This window comes from Ambystoma mexicanum, chromosome 3p (genome assembly GCF_040938575.1).
Source record: "Ambystoma mexicanum isolate Mex_15411 chromosome 3p, UKY_AmexF1_1, whole genome shotgun sequence".
NCBI classification, from domain to species: Eukaryota; Metazoa; Chordata; class Amphibia; order Caudata; family Ambystomatidae; genus Ambystoma; species Ambystoma mexicanum.
Window position 1 is genome coordinate 114,255,667 of NC_090925.1, and position 17,963 is coordinate 114,273,629.

Genomic DNA, 17,963 nt, shown 5'->3' on the forward strand with positions numbered 1-17,963 from the left:
CTTTTGTTACTTCTTGAAAAATGGTACGCTTCTCTTTGTTCAGTTTTGATTGTAGTGCAGTTAAGTCTTCTGTATCTTCTTCATCGTGACACATGGTGTTTTCTACTTCTGTCATAGCTAATTCTGCCTCATTTGCTATTAGTGGCTGTCCCAGTGGTTCTTGGTGTCCTGTTACAGAAGGTTGACTACTGTTGGGAGTGTCCATATCTAGTTGGGCCCGGAGTTCTTCTTCGTGTTGATGTTCATTGTGCAACATTGTTGTGTAGTGTATACAGTTTACATCAGTTATAGTGCTTTCATTTGCTTTGAAAGTGTCTTCATAAGCGTCATAGATACCTAGTATCTCTTCTTCTTTTCTCCATGATTTAAAACGTTCTAGCAGGGACATGTAATATAGTTCCTTATGTTGAGGAGTTTTTAATGACAATTTGATATAATTAATTATCGTTTGGTAATTTTCACTAAGCTGCCTTCACAATTTGTCACTCTATATCTACCTTTATTTTCATCAGGTTTTATATTATTTTTGTATGTGAAGTTTTGGGCTATGTGGTATAATAGACACATGGTTTCCAAAGTGGTACTCCTGTTTGGGTAGTATGTGTATAGTAAAATGTCTTGGCTGTTGGGATCATTTTTGGCTATTGTTTCTATGTCGTCGTATGATTTGAGAACTCTTTTTCTAGATTTAGCAGGACCAAGACTTAGCCATAATATATTTTCAGATTTTCCATACAAAGCAGTACCGGGTAAACAATCTGCAGCTTCATAGCAGCCACATTCTCTATGTGAGAGCATTTTTATGCCTAAGCTGTACAATTTCTGAGACAGTGTTTTGTCCGATGATAGGTCATTCCAGAGGTCATGAAGCTCTGTTTTTTCTGCTTTGGTTAAGTAGGCTGTAACATATCTTGCAACTGCTGTGGAATTGTCTGCAATGTTCTGCACATCTATGCATTGTAATCATTGATATATTTTGCTTCTTCTATTCTTTTTATGTAATATGTGTTCTTAGGTGATTTACCTTTAACACTATGTCTAACTGAAGACATGAAGTTGTTCACTTTACCTGTTTCTGTAACTGGTCTAGGGAAATGAAAGCAGCATTTGGTGTAGTATTTCCCTTTGTTTTTGTATTTGCAACAACAATATTTCCCACATTAGCGTCTTTGAAATTGTACAATTTGTTGCTTCTGATGGAATTTCACAAGTGACATATTTTTCAATAAACTGTAAAACAGTGGCATCACTGTCTTGACCAAATTTAGGAGGATCTTTAATCCATAAAAGCATGTGGATATGTGGTGCTCCTCTGGCTTGGTATTCGTTTATCCAAAAGACGCGTTGCACTACTCCGAGGGGAGGAAGCATTTTATTACAAATAAAGTGTAGCATAGCAATGAAGCCATGATAGACATATCTTGAAACATTAACAGGATCTAGAGAGCAAAGTTCTCCAGGTGTTCGTATATCTATGTTTGTTTTGTTTTTGTTTGATATGCGTAGGATATCATGTAAATCTTCCCATTCATATTATGCACAACTTAATGTAACAAAACAAGTGGGTGGGCCAACTTCAACTTATACAACGTACACCTCCGTGACATTGGAACCAGTACTCTTTAGCACCACACATGTTTGCTAACAGATGTGTAATGCTTCATTGTAAAACCTCATCTTTTTCATGCACTTTTTGTAGTAATTGCATAGCTGACATATTTTGAAAGTGGGTACCTGATTTCAATATGTGTGCAACTCCGTCACATAGAGTTGCTAGTTCACTTTCAAAGAGTAGGTGGAATATGTATTACAAATTTTGCCTAAATCTGGGATCTTCAGAATACATTTGTAACGAGCGGTATTCTGATGTTGTTATCTGAATGGGTCTATCGTCATACCTTCCTCCTTTCCAGTAGGAAAGAGTAGAGGAAAAGCATGTGCTTCTATACTTTGTTTTGTAGGTACACCATTTACTAAGACAATTAAAGATTGCTCTTTTGGACGTTGCACTCCCAGAGTGTGCACATTTTCTTTCAGATCTAATGGTAAATAAACGACTTTGCCTTGAATGCCTTTAACTAATTCAGAGGGAGGTAATTTTTCTGTTTTTGGTTGAATGCGTATTATTGCTTGAAATGGGTGCACTGTTTGAATTATAATGCTCTCATATAAATTGAGTTGTTGCAGGGGTTTTGGTAGTGGGAATAATTCAAAGTTATTTGTGATAACATGTGAAGGAGTTTGGTTGTTGTCAAGTTTTGTAGTGCAGTAACTGCAAAGTATTAAGGGGTCAGTTATTTCATATTTTCTTTCTGCTATAAGGTAGAGAGCTATTTCAAACCATTTGGAATCTTCATTGTCTTCTATTTTGTATGTTACGTCTACAGTTTTTGTGTTACTTTTATAAAAAGTTCTGCAGCAACACACACACACATGGTTTGGTACTTCAGCGGATGTACTTTTAAATTTTAATATTTGTTTTTTGTATGTGTGTAGTAGAAGGTTGCCATCTGTACAATTGTTGCTAGTCTGTTGTTAAGCTATTGCATTTTGTAAGTGGCTTTTACTTCCAAAACATTTTCTGTGGATATGCTCTATTTCTTCAAGTGGGTCTTTAGCTGTACCATGTGGAAGATTGTTATTTAAATTGGCTAGTGCTAAATCAGGACTTTTAACATAGTACAGTTTATAGACTAGATTTCTTATAGTTGAATGATGTGTTGATATCATTTTGATATGATGGAAGGTGCTTTTGCAAATAGGTCCTAAAATGCATGCTAATGAATGTCCTTGTAGTCCCTTGTATTTGCGCACTGGACAGGTATCCATATTTTGTAGTAGTTTCATTTTGATTTTGTCTTTGCCTTTCACATACTGATTGAGGAACTGGCGTAAAGATTTGAAAGATTTTTGGCAATGTTACACATTGACGTGCATGACCATTTGTATACTGGACGCTTTTGTTCAGTCGAATGGAGAGGTGATAATGAGTTTTCTGGGGAATTTTTGTAAGCAGTATTTCTTGTTGCATTATGGTATTATTACGTTTTTTATACCCTTTTCCACTGCTATGTATGGCAATTGTGTTTGTTTGCCTTTGTTTGTATGCTTCTTCATTGAAAAATGGTTCTGTGCTCATGGTGTGACTCCATTCTCCTCCACAGATATTTAAGAAGTTATTTTTGTTGACATTCCTTTTATTGAGAAGTTTTTTTTGTAATTTAGTAGTTAGTTTTGTTAGTGGTTTCATTCTGTTTAACACTAAAATAAATAACTTCCTTTTGAGAAGGATTGCACTGTCTATCAAAGCTTCTAAGATTAATTTTCTACAGTAGGTTTTAAGGGTTATGCATGATTTGTCTCCTGTTTTTATAAGATTCTGAAGGACTCTGTGGTGGAAACATTTTTGCTAAAATACTTTTTCTGGTATGGTTACTTGCCACTACATCAAGATTTATAGGAGCAGTGTTAGCAGTAGTGGTAGCTGAATTCTTGTTAATCACTTTCTGTTTCGTTTTACATTTTGATAGAGGAGGGAACATTTCTGTACTGGAAGCTTGTTTTGGTTCGCTTAATGACAGTATTAGCTGTTTTGTTTGAACTTTTTGTACAAATTCTGCTAGAGATTGATGCTTATTTTGGACACTTATTTTAATTTGCTCTACTTCTGCGTTGCTTTCTACGGACTTGCTTTTTGGTAGGCATTCTTTGGGGTCTGTTGAAAAAAAAGAAGGTATGGGTTGGGCTGTTCTGCAATGTATGTGAGCTGTGTGCATGAGTGTCTGAGTATGATGGTAAGGATGTATGTGGTGGTGTGTGATTGTGCATTGGGCAGCTACAACTAGTTGTGAAGGCTATTCTTGTATTTGTGTGTTACTATACTGGGGTTCAGATGACAGTAGAAAATAAGCTAGTGGTGAGGAGAAGCACTAATACTAAATCTACTGGTATAGAATTAAAACAGTTCTTTGTTCTGTAATACTAACATTTTAGGGCCTGAGTTATGTCATTTGTGTTAACAAATGTGGATTTGTGGGCAGAATGGTGCACAAATCTCTGTTTTTGGGCACACAAATTCCATGAATCAACCCCACAGTGTTTTTGAGTAAAAGTAGGAATTTTATGGAAGTATTGTACTTACTCTTTTTGTGTGGAATGAGCAGGTTTCTTCTGAGTTGTTATTTGTACTTCAGATGCTGCTGCTTTTCAGGAGAGTGGTCTTCACTGCAATTGTAAAAGAATTTAGTAATTTTGTGTGTTTATAGCACTGATGTTAATTTAGATGTTGATTTTTATGTTTTTGTAGTAGTTTTCTTGTTTGATATCTGAACAGAGGGCTTCATTCCTAGGTTGGTGGTAGTCATGGCGCTATTTGCGCCATGACTGCCACCAATAATGGGACCGGCACCAGTCTAGTTCAATGGGGACTTACCGGTGCAGTCCGACCTTTGCGGGACCTATAAATCCCCATTGAAAATGCCATTCCCCATTCCCATTTGAGCCCTGATCTGACCTCAATGGGAATGGGGAGGGCACAAATAACGGGCTTGCATATATCAAGCCCGTTATTTGCGCCCTGTCCTTTAACGAGTCCCATCCATAACGCCAGGTCAGACCTGCCATTAAAGGAGGGACCCACTAAGGGACCTCGTAGTAGGGTGGTAAGGGATTACCGTCACGGGTCTCCTTACCGGTGCCCGGTATCCCTTACCACCCTACTCGGAATGAGGCCCATAGTATGTGCATGCAGTTTCCTTTGACTATGTGCAGCCTTTATATTTTACTTAAAATATGTTAGTTCAACATGCTTTGTAAATGAGTAGAATACTAAGTGTATGAAACTCACTTGGTTTCTTAAGGCTGTGTTATTGAATGTTAGGAGAAAGAAGAAATAATGATATACTCATTTTCCAATTTTTGGAAGGTAAATGGCACAAACTGTATAGAAAAGCATGGAATATATGCATTTGTGAAGGTGTGGGTAATAATGCAGAAGGATGTGATTTACAGGCAGTGGTGTTATTTCAGCTGGGAGCTTTTCAATGACAGTGTCTATCTGTGTGAGTGTATGAAGATGCATGACCTTATCTTGGCTGTGTGTAATTTTATAATACACTACTAAGTGTTTTTCTACAATTATACTGGTATTTCTCCCATCTTCTGATATTATACTTTTTTAGATAACTGTGTGTGTACAAATAAATTTAGATAGCAGACAGGTTTGGAAGTCACAGTTGATTATAGCAGATGGGAAAAATGGCAGTAAGTTCATTTTACAGGTTATACATGTTAAGTGGCAGTTACTCTGTTTATATGCATTCATACGAGTTGTACATGTACTGTGCAGAAAATATGCATACCTGTAGTTTGTATTCATGAATGTGGATATGTATGCAGCTGTAAGTAGAAATCTTGGAGACTTGTACAGTAGTTTTTGTAGTAGGTGCTTTCCAATGATATGAGGCTTGTACTCAGAGTGATCAACAGTACATTTGAAGTGCTGAACTCTGATGATGGAGTTAGATGTAGAGGTCTTGGATGTGATTGGTGTATGGTTGTGTGACTGCTTAGCTGTATCCAATGAGGGAATGGCACAGAGAGTGAAGTGGAAAGAGTAGAAGGGTTGTCTAAGAGTTAGGCGGTCCACAGACACTGCGGCTGTCCGCGGACAGGGCGTGCCACATCCAAGATTCTCCAGCAAATACAGCATGGAAAGGGGACTGTAAGGATCAGCCAATCAGATGTTGAGGTTGTGGATTTGTGTTGAAAGAGACTGTGTGTAGTGAAGATGGCAGAGGTGGAGAAAGTCAGGGTGTTGGTGCTTAGAGATATGCTTGCGCATGGTTTACAGCCGTATACCCAATTCAGGCATGTGGCAAACAATTTTGATGTTAAAGGAGTGGAGGTGGTGTGGAGCACTGTACCTGATTGCAATGTACAGGGAATTGTACACGTTTGTGAAGATATGGGCAGGATGAACAGTCCCCATGTTGTAGTTTTGCACCATGGTGCTTTCCATTTGGGCTATGTCAGTGCTCCTACTTTGTTGGCAGATTTGGAACACTTGGTTCAAGCAGTAATGAACATCCTTCCAAATGCCAAAGTATTTTTTTCTGCATTAGTACCAAGGGCAATATGGGACAATAGTTCTGTTTTTTGTCCTCAGCAAAACATTGGTAGGTGTGCAATCAACTGAGGCATGTGTGCTTTCATGCTTAGAGCTGGTATGCTCTTCTGTAATAACGAGAATATTGATTCCAGTAATGCTGTTCATTTTAAAGAACATGGCATTTACGTATCTTTTATGGGAAATGCCATTCTGTTTTGGAATGTAAGGGTTGCTTTGGAGAAGGTTATGTGAAGATTTTAGGAGTAAACTAAGAAAAGAAAATACCAAAAAAATACAAAATAACAGGTGTCTGTCAAGCATCTGCAAAAAAAACAAAAGAAACGGCTCTTTTCAGAGCCAACCTCAAAAGGGAAATGGTGCACACTATTTAAATTTACATTCACTACGCTCAGATTTTCGATATGTCCGCGGACATGGCAGTAGTCCGCGGACAGCGCATATTACATACAGGGATTTTGGGGTGGAGAGGCATGCAAATGAGAATGAGTAGAGCAAGGGATTGGTCAGTACAGTTTACTGGGTGTGTTGTGTAAGGAGAGAGTTTGTCAGAAAGTCTTTTTCCTGAGAGAAGAACAGATAGCTATGGATGTGTGTCTCAGAAAACAGATTATCAGGATTTTGGGAGACTGATGGATACATTGGTTGGAGGTGCATGCAGAATGCTGTGGAGTAGCTGCAGATCTCGGATTCCCTCATGTGGAAGTGCACTGGCATGGAGTATGTGGAATGAAGTGGCTGGACTTGGTACCTCTCTGTGCTACTTTGGAGACACAGCATCATCCAGACATAATTATATAAACAGTTTAGGACATGTGTCTGGAATTTATTTGCAATTTGCAATGAAAGAAGGACTTGGGAAGGTCATGGACATGTTTCCAAATTCCCAAGTAATTTTTTCTCATATTGCGCGGAGACAAATGTGGCTGCGTTCTTCTTCATTTGGTCCACAAATGGAGAAAGCGAGGCGCATTGTCAATAAGGCTGTTTGTGCTTTGAGATGTTGGCATGTCCTCTTTTCACAATGAAAATATTATGTTCCATAGCACATACATTTTTTCGCAGAGATGGAGTCCATCTTACTTATGCTGGCAATCAGATTTTTCTGAGAAATGTACAAAATGCATTTTGAAGTAGGTGTTGACCATTTCAAGTTTTTCAAACACAACAAAACCCACCAAAAGGCTCTTTTCAGAGCCACCACTTCCTCCCAGAGAAAAGTGCAATGGTTTTGCTAGGGCAGCACCCCAAAATGTTAGATGTCCACGAACTGTCCGCGGACGTCTAAAAAATGCACAGGGCCCTGCTCCATGTATTTGCCACTTCTATTTTTAAACTGTGAAAGGCGGCTCTGAAAAGAGCCTTTTTTGGGGGGGTTTTGTTGTTTTATATTTTTGTTGGGTTTTTTACACACGACACACAAGGAAAGGAGGGGAAAAGAGGGTAAGGAAGGGACACCAACCACGGGGATAAGAAAGGGCAGGTGGAGAGAGGAAGATGTAGGGTGGGCCTTACTTAGGTAGGTAGCAGGTCTTCTGGTGCTCCGTGACCGCAGTCTCGAAAGCACTTCGAAGATTCTCCCTTCTGCAGAGTACTGCATCGCAGTACATACACAATATTGTGACCCTCGAAAGGTAAGGGTCAACAGCATTGTGAATGGCCTGTGAGGCAGCTGGAGGGATGCACTCTCCCACAGGAGTGTCTCTTGTGGTGAGAGGAGCAGAAATGGAGGATGTGGTAGAGCAACTCAACCTACAACCTTGTGAATGGCCCCACCGTGGAATGACCTTAGGTGATGCTTCATGGATGTCGTACCAAAGTTGTACAAACCAGGCCTCCCATGACTCAGCAAAATTTGCACTGGTTGCAGGTGACCTTGTTCGCACATGCTTTTGGTATGTCACCATGAATGGTAAACAACCGCCACACCCAAGACTCATGGCGAGTGCTGGTAGTAGGTACTTCCACTACCTTATCCTTGTCATCCTCTTCATCCTCCTCCTCTACATCCTCATGCCTGTTCCCCTCTGCAGGCCCTTGGGGAGGTGGTGGTTGTGGAGGGGTTGTGGGTGGTGCTGAGGCAGATGTAGCAACAGCAGCCATGGATGCCATCAGGGTTGATGAGAGAATCTCAGTAAGAGCAGCAAAGCCAGCAAAAGTCAATCTGCAACAGCCAGAAGCACAATGCAGATCAGCTGGGTGTGGCCTTTTATAGGGGTGCTGGTGTGCGCTCCACGGTCAGCTGCGCTGTCTGCGGACAGATCTAACACCCCAAAAAGGCTCAAAAACTTCCAAAAAGTATGTAGAAAGCCAGGGTCATTGTCTGGCACATGTGCAATGGTGAATTTATACTGTAAAATATTTTGGATTGTCTGAAAAAGTACTTTTAAAATGTTCGGGAACCCAGACAGTGTCCACAAATCAGGACACACATTCAGCGTGGGTGCGGTCACATGATGACATCGCGAACACGTCCGCGAAGGGAACGGGTGTCTGCAGGACACCAAATGCACAGGGACGGTCGTGCGCGTGCGCGCGGGTGTTCCACGGACAGTGTTCGGGTCCTCAAACTAATTAAAAGTGCGACACAAGTGAGATGGACAGTTACGGACAGGCGCAATGTTCTTAGGACTAATGGGTGTGGTGCGCATGTGCGTAGATGTTCTACAGAGAGTATGGACAGGTATAGTGTCCTTAGAACACCCCCATTTCAGTTAACTGTGAACATTCCGGACACCGGGTGTGTTCAAAGAACAGTTCCATCTTGCTTGCGCACAGTACGGACAAGTATAGTGGCCTTAGGACACCCCCATTTTGGTTAATTACGGACATCCCAGACACCGCGCATGTTCTAAGAACAGTTCCATTTTGCTTGTGGACAGTACGGACAGGTATGGTGTCCTTAGGACACCTTCATTTTGGTTAATTACGGACATCCCGGACACCGCGCGTGTTCTAAGAACAGTTCCATCTTGCTTGCAGACAGTACGGACAGGTATTGTGTCCTTAGGATAACCCCATTTTGCTAATTACAGACATCCCGGACACTGCGCGTGTTCTAAGAACAGTTTCATTTTGCTTGTGGACAGTACGGACAGGTATGGTGTCCTTAGGACACCCCCATTTTGCTAATTATGGACATCCCGGACAGATGTGCTGTCTGCGGACACCTTAACTGCCTTTTTCTAAAAAAAAAGACACAAAGGACTGAATTAAAACTCACATCATATGTTTTTTATTATATACAGATATAAAATTTATGAAAGAGACGGGGAAGCAGAAACTAACACAAATACAGGGGAATTAGGGGTTTGGAGAGAATGGATGGGAGGGGATGAAGGGATGGAAGTCTCATCAAGAAGTTTTTCTTGGTGTTGAGGGTTTGGGCATAGTTGACTGGGACATGGAGAGGGGGAACAGGTGCATGTGGGACAATGATATTTATTTTTTTCTTTTATGTGGTCCTCCACAAAGTGTTTTAAAAGATTGAAATTTTCCATTAGCATGTCCATTTTTTGTTCCATGCGCTGCAGAGTATTTTCTAATGTCTCTTTTGGTGTATTATGTTCAATGTTTGTATGGTCTGTTAAAAAAATATATATGTTAAGTGCACATAAAGTGATGATTATTAATTTGCTTACATAGAGAAGTGTCTACCATTAGTATCACTGTCTTCAGACATTTCCTCATGTGGGAAATTTTCCTCAAGACATTCCAAAGTACTGGACATTTCTGTGTAAAAAACATATTTTACTTTTAGTGTACCTAATACAGAATGTTTAGAAATATGTAAGAAAAATGAAGTTTATTACTACTTTCTGGTAAATTGTGTTCTTACTGTTGTATAGGTCTGCTGTTGCTCCTAGCTGTGCAGTTTCTGTGAGGTAATTATGTTGGAAGCATATCTTTTTTGTTTTCGTATATTCGATTTTAGTACATATGGTATTTAAATGGATGGTTGATGTTTCATATATATAGGTTCCACTTCTTATTTATTATTACATATAATGTGTTTATATGCTGTTTTTTGAACTTGTTCAGTGTTTATATAGGATGGTAGAACAATCTAAGATTCCCCCTAAATTTTTGGGTAGTGTTGGTGTTGTCCGTGTCCGTCTGCTGACATCAAAATCACTAGCAGGGGGGTCAGCAGGTACTATGTTACATGTATATAAAGTAAGGGAATCCTACAAACGTCTATCAAATTCACACTATGTATATGTGTATTCTGTAAAAAAAAAAACTTTGATAAAGGGAGGTTATGGTGAAGTTGCGCTACTAAAAACCTATGAAATTCAGTAAAAAAACTTTTTTAAAGAGACGTTATGGTTCCAAGTAAAACCGAAAAACCCCTGAAATTCGGCAGTTATGGTAAAATAAGCAACCATAACTCGCGCCACCGTGCACTGCTAACACTAACACCCAGGACATCAAAGATGACATCACAAATGTCATTGATGACATCACTGATGACATCACATGTGCATTTACCTTTCATAAAAACTCTGTACGAGGGATTCTTATAATGCTGACCAAAAACTGTCAAGGTTCATTGGGATAAATATCATGGGCTAATTAGTGCATTAAGCAATGCATTGATATAAATAGCATTCTATTATGAAGTTCTATCCAGTATACTAAGCACCTCATGCAGAAACTTAGGCAGTGTGTGCAGTATACATGATGAAGGTGCAATATTCATAATCTAACATGTAATAAGTAGCTAATAAAACCCACTTAATACATAATTACACTAATTACAATAATACAGACAAAACACAAAGAGACAACAACACATACAAATATGAGTATATACAGGGACAGAGAAGTAAGCAAAAAAGCAGAAGTAGTAGCAGAAAGAGTTCATAACCTAACTGATTATCTTTATGCAGAGAAATGATTGCTCTGTTAACCATAATATCCCTGACTTTAAATACATGTAACACAGAACATACTGAACCCCTAGCTAGTGATTTCGATGTCCGCGGACTACCGCCATGTCCGCGGACATATCGAAAATCTGAGCGTGGTGAACGCAAATTTAAATAGTGTGCCCCATTTCCCCTTTGAGGTTGGCTCTGAAAAGAGCAGTTTTTTTTGGGTTTTTTTGCAGATGCTTGACAGACACCTGTTATTTTGTATTTTTTTTTCTTCTGTTTTTCTTACTTTACTCCTAAAATCTTCACATAACCTTCTCCAAATCAACCCTTACATTCCAAAACAGCATGGCATTTCCATAAAAGATAAGGAAATGCCATCTTCTTTAAAATAAACAGCATTACTGGAATCAATATTCTCATTATTACAGAAGAACATACCAGCTCTAAGCATGAAGGCACACATGCCTCGGTTGATTACACACCTAGTATTGTTTTGCTGAGGACAAAAAACTGAACTATTGTCCCAAATTGACCTAGGTAGTAATCCAGAAAAAATTACTTTGGCATTTGGAAGCATGTTCATTACAGCTTGTGTTCCAAATCTGCCAACAAAGTAGGGGCACTGACATAGCCCAAACGGAAAGCACCATAGTGCAAAACTACAACATGGGGACTGTTGATCCTGCCCATATCTTCACAAACGTGTACAATTCCCTGTACATTGCAATCAGGCACAGTGCTCCACACGACCTCCACTCCTTTAACATCAAAATTCTTTGCAACATGCCTGCATTGAGCATACTGTTGTAAACCATGCACAAACATATCTCCGAGCACCAACACCCTGACTTTCTCCACTTCTGCCATCTTCACTACACACAGTCTCTTTCAACACACATCCACAACCTCAACATCGGATTGACTGATCCCTACAGTCTTCTTTCCATGCTGGATTTGCTGGAAAACCCTGGATGTAGCACGCGCTGTCCGCAGACCGCATAACTCTTAGACAGCCCTTCTACCATTTCCACTTCATTCTCTGTGCCATTCCCTCATTGGATACAGCTAAGCAGGCACACAATACGGAGAACATCCTCAGAATACCCCCATTTTGTTTATTTTCGAACATTTCGGGACACCGCGAGTGTTCTTAGAACACATTCAACTTGCCAGCGAACAATACAGACAACGTCCTCAAAACACCCCCATTTTCTTTATGTACGAACATTTCAGGACACTGTGAGTGTTCTTAGAACACTTTCAGCTTGACAACGAACAATACAGACAACGTCTTCAGGACACCCCCTGCGAACATTCCAGCACCCCACAAGTCTTCTTACAACACTTTCAACTTGACACCAAATCCATTCTGCTTATTTACAAGCATTTCAGAACAGCCGTGTTGTCCGCAGACAAATCGAACACAACAAAAGTGTCTAGCACATAAAAAAACAGAACATTGAACCTATCTCATACTCCCCCACCCTCCCCAAACACTCTTACACACCAACACACTTCACTAAATACAATTTTTAATCCAAGTTTCACTGCGCTGTCCGCGGTCGTCCGCGAATGCAAGATGGTGGGCGGCACAGAAAATCTGACACGCTTCACCCACCCGCCGTCCAATCAGCGAACACGTCAGGTGTTCGCGGACATCGCGCAAGTCGATCTGCCAATCAGGGCACTGTCCACTGAACGAACAGGGAAGTCCGTCCGCGAAGCGAACAGAGATATCACTCATTTCTTTGCCTTACATTTTGGTCATTTTTAAAAAAAAACTACTGGACGGCTTTACACCAAATTTGCAAAAGCACGCTTTCAGGACCAAGCCCCCACTCCTGCCACAAATTTGGTGTAAATCCGTCCAGCGGTTTGGGCTGTAGGCGTGCGCAAAGTTTTTTCCCATTATGTCTATGGGAAAAAACAAAAGTTTTGGGACCCCCCCTATAACTTTGCCCCCCTGGACCAAACCTCTCCAAACTTTGCAAAACAATTCAGAGTGGGCCATACACTTTCTTTTGCAAAGTTTAGTGAGGATTCGTCCAGAGGTAGAGAGGTTATAAGCCACCCAAAAAATGCTCTTCCTATGGAAACACCAACTTAACCATAACTACATGGACGCTACCGCGTCTATGTAATATATATGCAATTATACTGGCATAATTCTGTTTCTCATTTATAATGATGTGCATGCAACCCTGTAACGCAGACACGCGAGAAGCCACAGGGCCATCACTCCCTTCCCCTGCAGAGCCGCATACTCAGCCCCCACCTTCCTCCCTCTAAGGCCAGGCTAAAGATTTAAGGCCCTTGTTTTATTGATGTTGGAATAACACAGATACACCTCTTCACCTTCCTGCTGAACCCGCACAAAGTATTTGCCCTCACCCATGCCCCTGACACACAATGCCACCATAAAACCACTGTGTACCTCCTTGCTCTGGTTAAAAGTATTATGAGCAGCAAGGCCCCACATCCCTCTGCCTTTTGATGAATCAGCTATGTGCCCCCTGACCCAATGGTATTCTAGTTCACCCCAACCTTGACTGGCCATGGTGGCCATTTATTCACTCTTGTACCAACATCCTATAAAGAGGTCTTCTACCTAATCTAACAAAGCAGAATGATAAAGGTATCCTGACACATGCCCCCTGATAAGGCACCTGGACTCATGAAGCTGCCCCTTTAGAATAACGTCTTTATAATGGTAAATTGAGAGCACTTAGAGTTATGTGCTATTCCTTGTGTGATGTGAGATTAACAACCCATATTTTTTACAGGGCAGCATAAACTATAATGACTAGTGAATGGGTATGTGTGGCCACGAGGGCAGGTGCTAGCTTAGTCCAAGATGTATCAATTCATCATTGGCTGACCAGAGCTCCACCCTGACAAGTCCAGCTGACCTGATTGCATCACCATGACCCGTCAAGGAGCCTTGCCAATCCGGATATTCTGCGCATATACATCTATATGTACCCGTCTTCATTGCCCAATCCCATGGATTCATGCAATCCCTAGCCCCCACGTCATAGATGATGTGGTTTTGTAACAAAATATAGATGTTTTCTGATGTTTAGTAGAGCGCTCTAGGAGTTTGCAGAGTTCTCTGCTTGCCCTATATTGGTTTGGATAAAACTTTTAACTTCACCCGCACTTGGTCTTGGTCTCCTTTCCTGCTGGGGTGTGTCCATTATTGACTTTCATTGTGGAGTTTTATATACGCTCAATTTCAACAGTCAAACATTCTAAGCAAGAAACCTTGGAGTTTCCATGTACATCTTTTCCATTGTGGTTTCATTCTGTATTATCCTTGTGCCTATAGCAATCACCGTCTTGTTTTTCATCCTCCGGTATACAGAACTACGGTGCCATCATAATTTATGTTTTTTTCCCAGCAAAACCATTTGAAGTATCCTCACCCTATATGTCTATTGTTTCAGTTCTTACAGTTCCACTAGGACCCCCACTGGATTTCCTTGCTCTTAAAAATACAGTTGATTTGGGCTTTAAGAGGACACAGTAGAGATTCATGAAGGTCTAGAACAATCATAGCCTCTTAAAACGGGAGCTCATGTTAGATGGGGCAGTAGATGTTGCTAGAGCAACTATTCTATCCTTTTCTGCTAGATTTGGTGTTACTTTAAAAAGATCGTCACACTTTAATTTCTTAAGAAATCAGTTCCGAAATACTTGACAGTTCAAGGGCACCTTGCCATACATACAAGGAGCCGCCCCCAGAACCAGTCTCAAACAATAGACAGTGCTTGTTGGTGAGCTGGTGCAAGTTGGTGAGCAGGCACAAGTGGACTAAGCCAGACCCACCTGTCAATCACTTTAAACTGTTGGTGCCTTCCTGTTTTGCCACCCTTTTTCCTTACTTAAGCAGCCCTCCAGCCTCTTTTCCTTTGCAGTTGGTGAGCATGTGCAAGTGGATCTAGGTCACATGGCCTAAGCGCCGCCCACCTTCTCAGCCCGGGCTCTTCCTTTCTGCTCTTAGATCAATGGTGTCTCTTGCCTCGGTGTCTGAAGTGAAGTGCTAGACAAAGAAAAGGGCAATTCCTGTTTGGACCTGGAGGACCAGGAGGACCCAGTGCCCGAACCCCTGCTCAGACAACAGGTAAGCACATGCTGACATGTGTTTTCTCCATCTGTCCCCACAGGCCATCCCCACCATTCCCAGGCAACGCCAACATCAATGAAATTGCCCCTCCTCTAAGGGATGGACTCCCAATGCAGCAACTTCACCCACATCGGCCCCAATCCCATCAGCACCCACTCACCATCCACAACACGGAATTCAATGCCAACATCCTCTCGGCATCGCCCATGCAGCAGACATCGTCAACCGGCCATCTTCATCACTGAAACCTGGCTGACACCAACCTCCACCCACATCCTAGGCATCCTTTCCGATGGCTAAAGCATCCTACACAGAGACCGGCCGAACAAGACAGGCAGAGGCCTCGCAGTCATCGACAAAACCTTGTATCCCTGCACCAGACTTGACGTCGAAAACATTGGCACCTCTGAAGTCCTCTTCTTCCACCCTCTCCCCGATACACACAGGGCATCTCATGCACAGACCATACAAATCCAACACTGCCTTGATCAGAGACTTCACCGACCTAGTCATCACCATGTCCCTGACACATGCCAACAACATCTTCCTAGGTGACTTCAACTTTCCAGGCAACAAGGCCACCAAATTGATGAAGGAAGCACTCCTCTGCCTTCTCGACACACTCAGCCTCACACAGCACATAAAAGACCCAACGCACAAGAAAGGTAACATCCTCAACCAAATTATCACTGCCTTGTCTTCCTCCACTATAGCTCTCCTCTCCCGCTTGACTGATCTGACCAACTAGCCATGCCTTTCTACATCCTGCACACCAACCCAGTCAAGCCACCACCCACCATTCCCAGCTGAAACCCATCAGACAATCCTTCAGGTCCTTCAAGAACTTCCAGTGAAAGTCCTCATGGAAGAAGTCGCCAACATTCACCTTTCATGGACTGAACACACCCAACCGAACTGCGACTCTCTACTGGAAACACTCAACACCACCCTGTCAGCATCCATCGACCGACACGTTCCTCTGAAACAACACACCTACAAACCGAATCTGTCAGCACCCTGGTACATGTAAGAACTTAACCTCAGCAAAAGAGTTATCAGAAAACAAGAGAAAACCTGGTGCCTCTCCAGCACCGCATCCAACCTGGCACTCCTCAAGGTCCTCCGAGCAGGCTGCCAACAACTATTCAACACAGCAAAGGCCTCCTACTATCAGAACACCAAAGCAGAAGCCGGCAACAAAAACAGAGCCATCTTCAAAGTGGTCAAGCACTGCATCATCCCGCTAACCAATCGTGCCATACCACACTCCATCGAGAAATCCACTGCCATCAACACCTTCTTCATCAACAAAATCAGCAAAATTCGCCAGCACGTCGATGTCAGTTCTGCATCCATAGACCCACCTCATATCACTCCTTGCAAAATCTCTATATGCTAGACAACATTAAAGACACTCTTGACAGAGGACCTGGTAGAAACCCTGGCCACACTCAAAGCCACATTGTAAACAGAAAACATCCTCCAAGAATCCATCCTCAAGACCCTCACTGCTGAAGATCTCCTTCCCTACCTGAAGATCATCAACAGCTCCCTAACTCAAGGCACCTTCCCATCAACCCTAAAAACAGGACAAATCTTCCCGCTCCTAAAGAAACCCACTCTGAATCCCGACAACTTAGGTAACTATTGCCCCATCACCCATCTTCCCTTCCCAGGTAAGATCATCGAGAAAGCAGTAGCCGCACAACTGCAGCAATACATAGACACCAACAATCTACTCCAAACCTACCAATCAGAGTTCAGACCCAGATGCAGCACGGAGACAGCAACCATGCATGTGGTGGTTGACTACACCCTCAACTTCCTGATGATGGCCACCTCTGCCTCCTGGTTCTACTTTCGACACAGTAGACCATTAGACGTTTACGGACACCATACACTGGCGCATGGGGATCAGCAACCTTATGCTACGCTGTTTCAAGTCCATCAATGACATCCATAAGCTCAAACCCTGCCTCTCGCTGATCCAGTCTTGGATGTCCAGTGCATACTTGAAGCTCAACCCTTCCAAGACCAAATTCCTACTACTCACCAACAACACTGAACACCCAGACATACAGACCTGGCTATAAACCATGAACTATGAGGGCTTCACACCCGAGCTCACCGCCTGCGCCAAGTCCCTCGGGTTCCACATCGACAAACACCTCTCCTTCAAGACACAAATGGATAAGAAAACTCAGACCGCCTGGTATCAGCTCTCCCCCTGTGGAAAATCATGCCATTCCTCCCTCCAGACTGCATTATATCCACCATTCAAGCACTGGTCCTATCCCACCTGGATGAGGGCAATGCACTCCTCGAAGTGCCCCTGGGAAGGGTCCTACATGCAGCTGCACGCCTCATCAAGGGTCTACACAGATATCACCACATCACCCTGGCCCTCACCGACCTGCACTAGCTCACACTGCATGCACAAATCACCTTCAATCTTGCTGCAACATCTATAAGGCCGTTGCCCACAAGTAACCCAGCTACCTTGCAAGGAAACTCAGCATCTCCGTTGGACAGCGCACCACCAGAAGCCAGGAAATGTGCAGACTGGAATTTCACTGCTACAAAAAGGAAAGGACCAGAAAACAAGTCTTCTTTGCCTACACCCCAAGACTATGGAACCTCCTCCCCATCAGCCTCAGACTTGCCCTGATGGTCCTACAATTCAGAAAAGAATGCAAGACCCACCTCTTCAAGGTGTCTCTCCTACTCAACATCATGTTGGCCCTCGCACCACCTGACTTGCTATACACAGGATTGAGAATACCTACTCTCCAGGGGCAATATAATATAAAATGTACATACCTGTTGAATA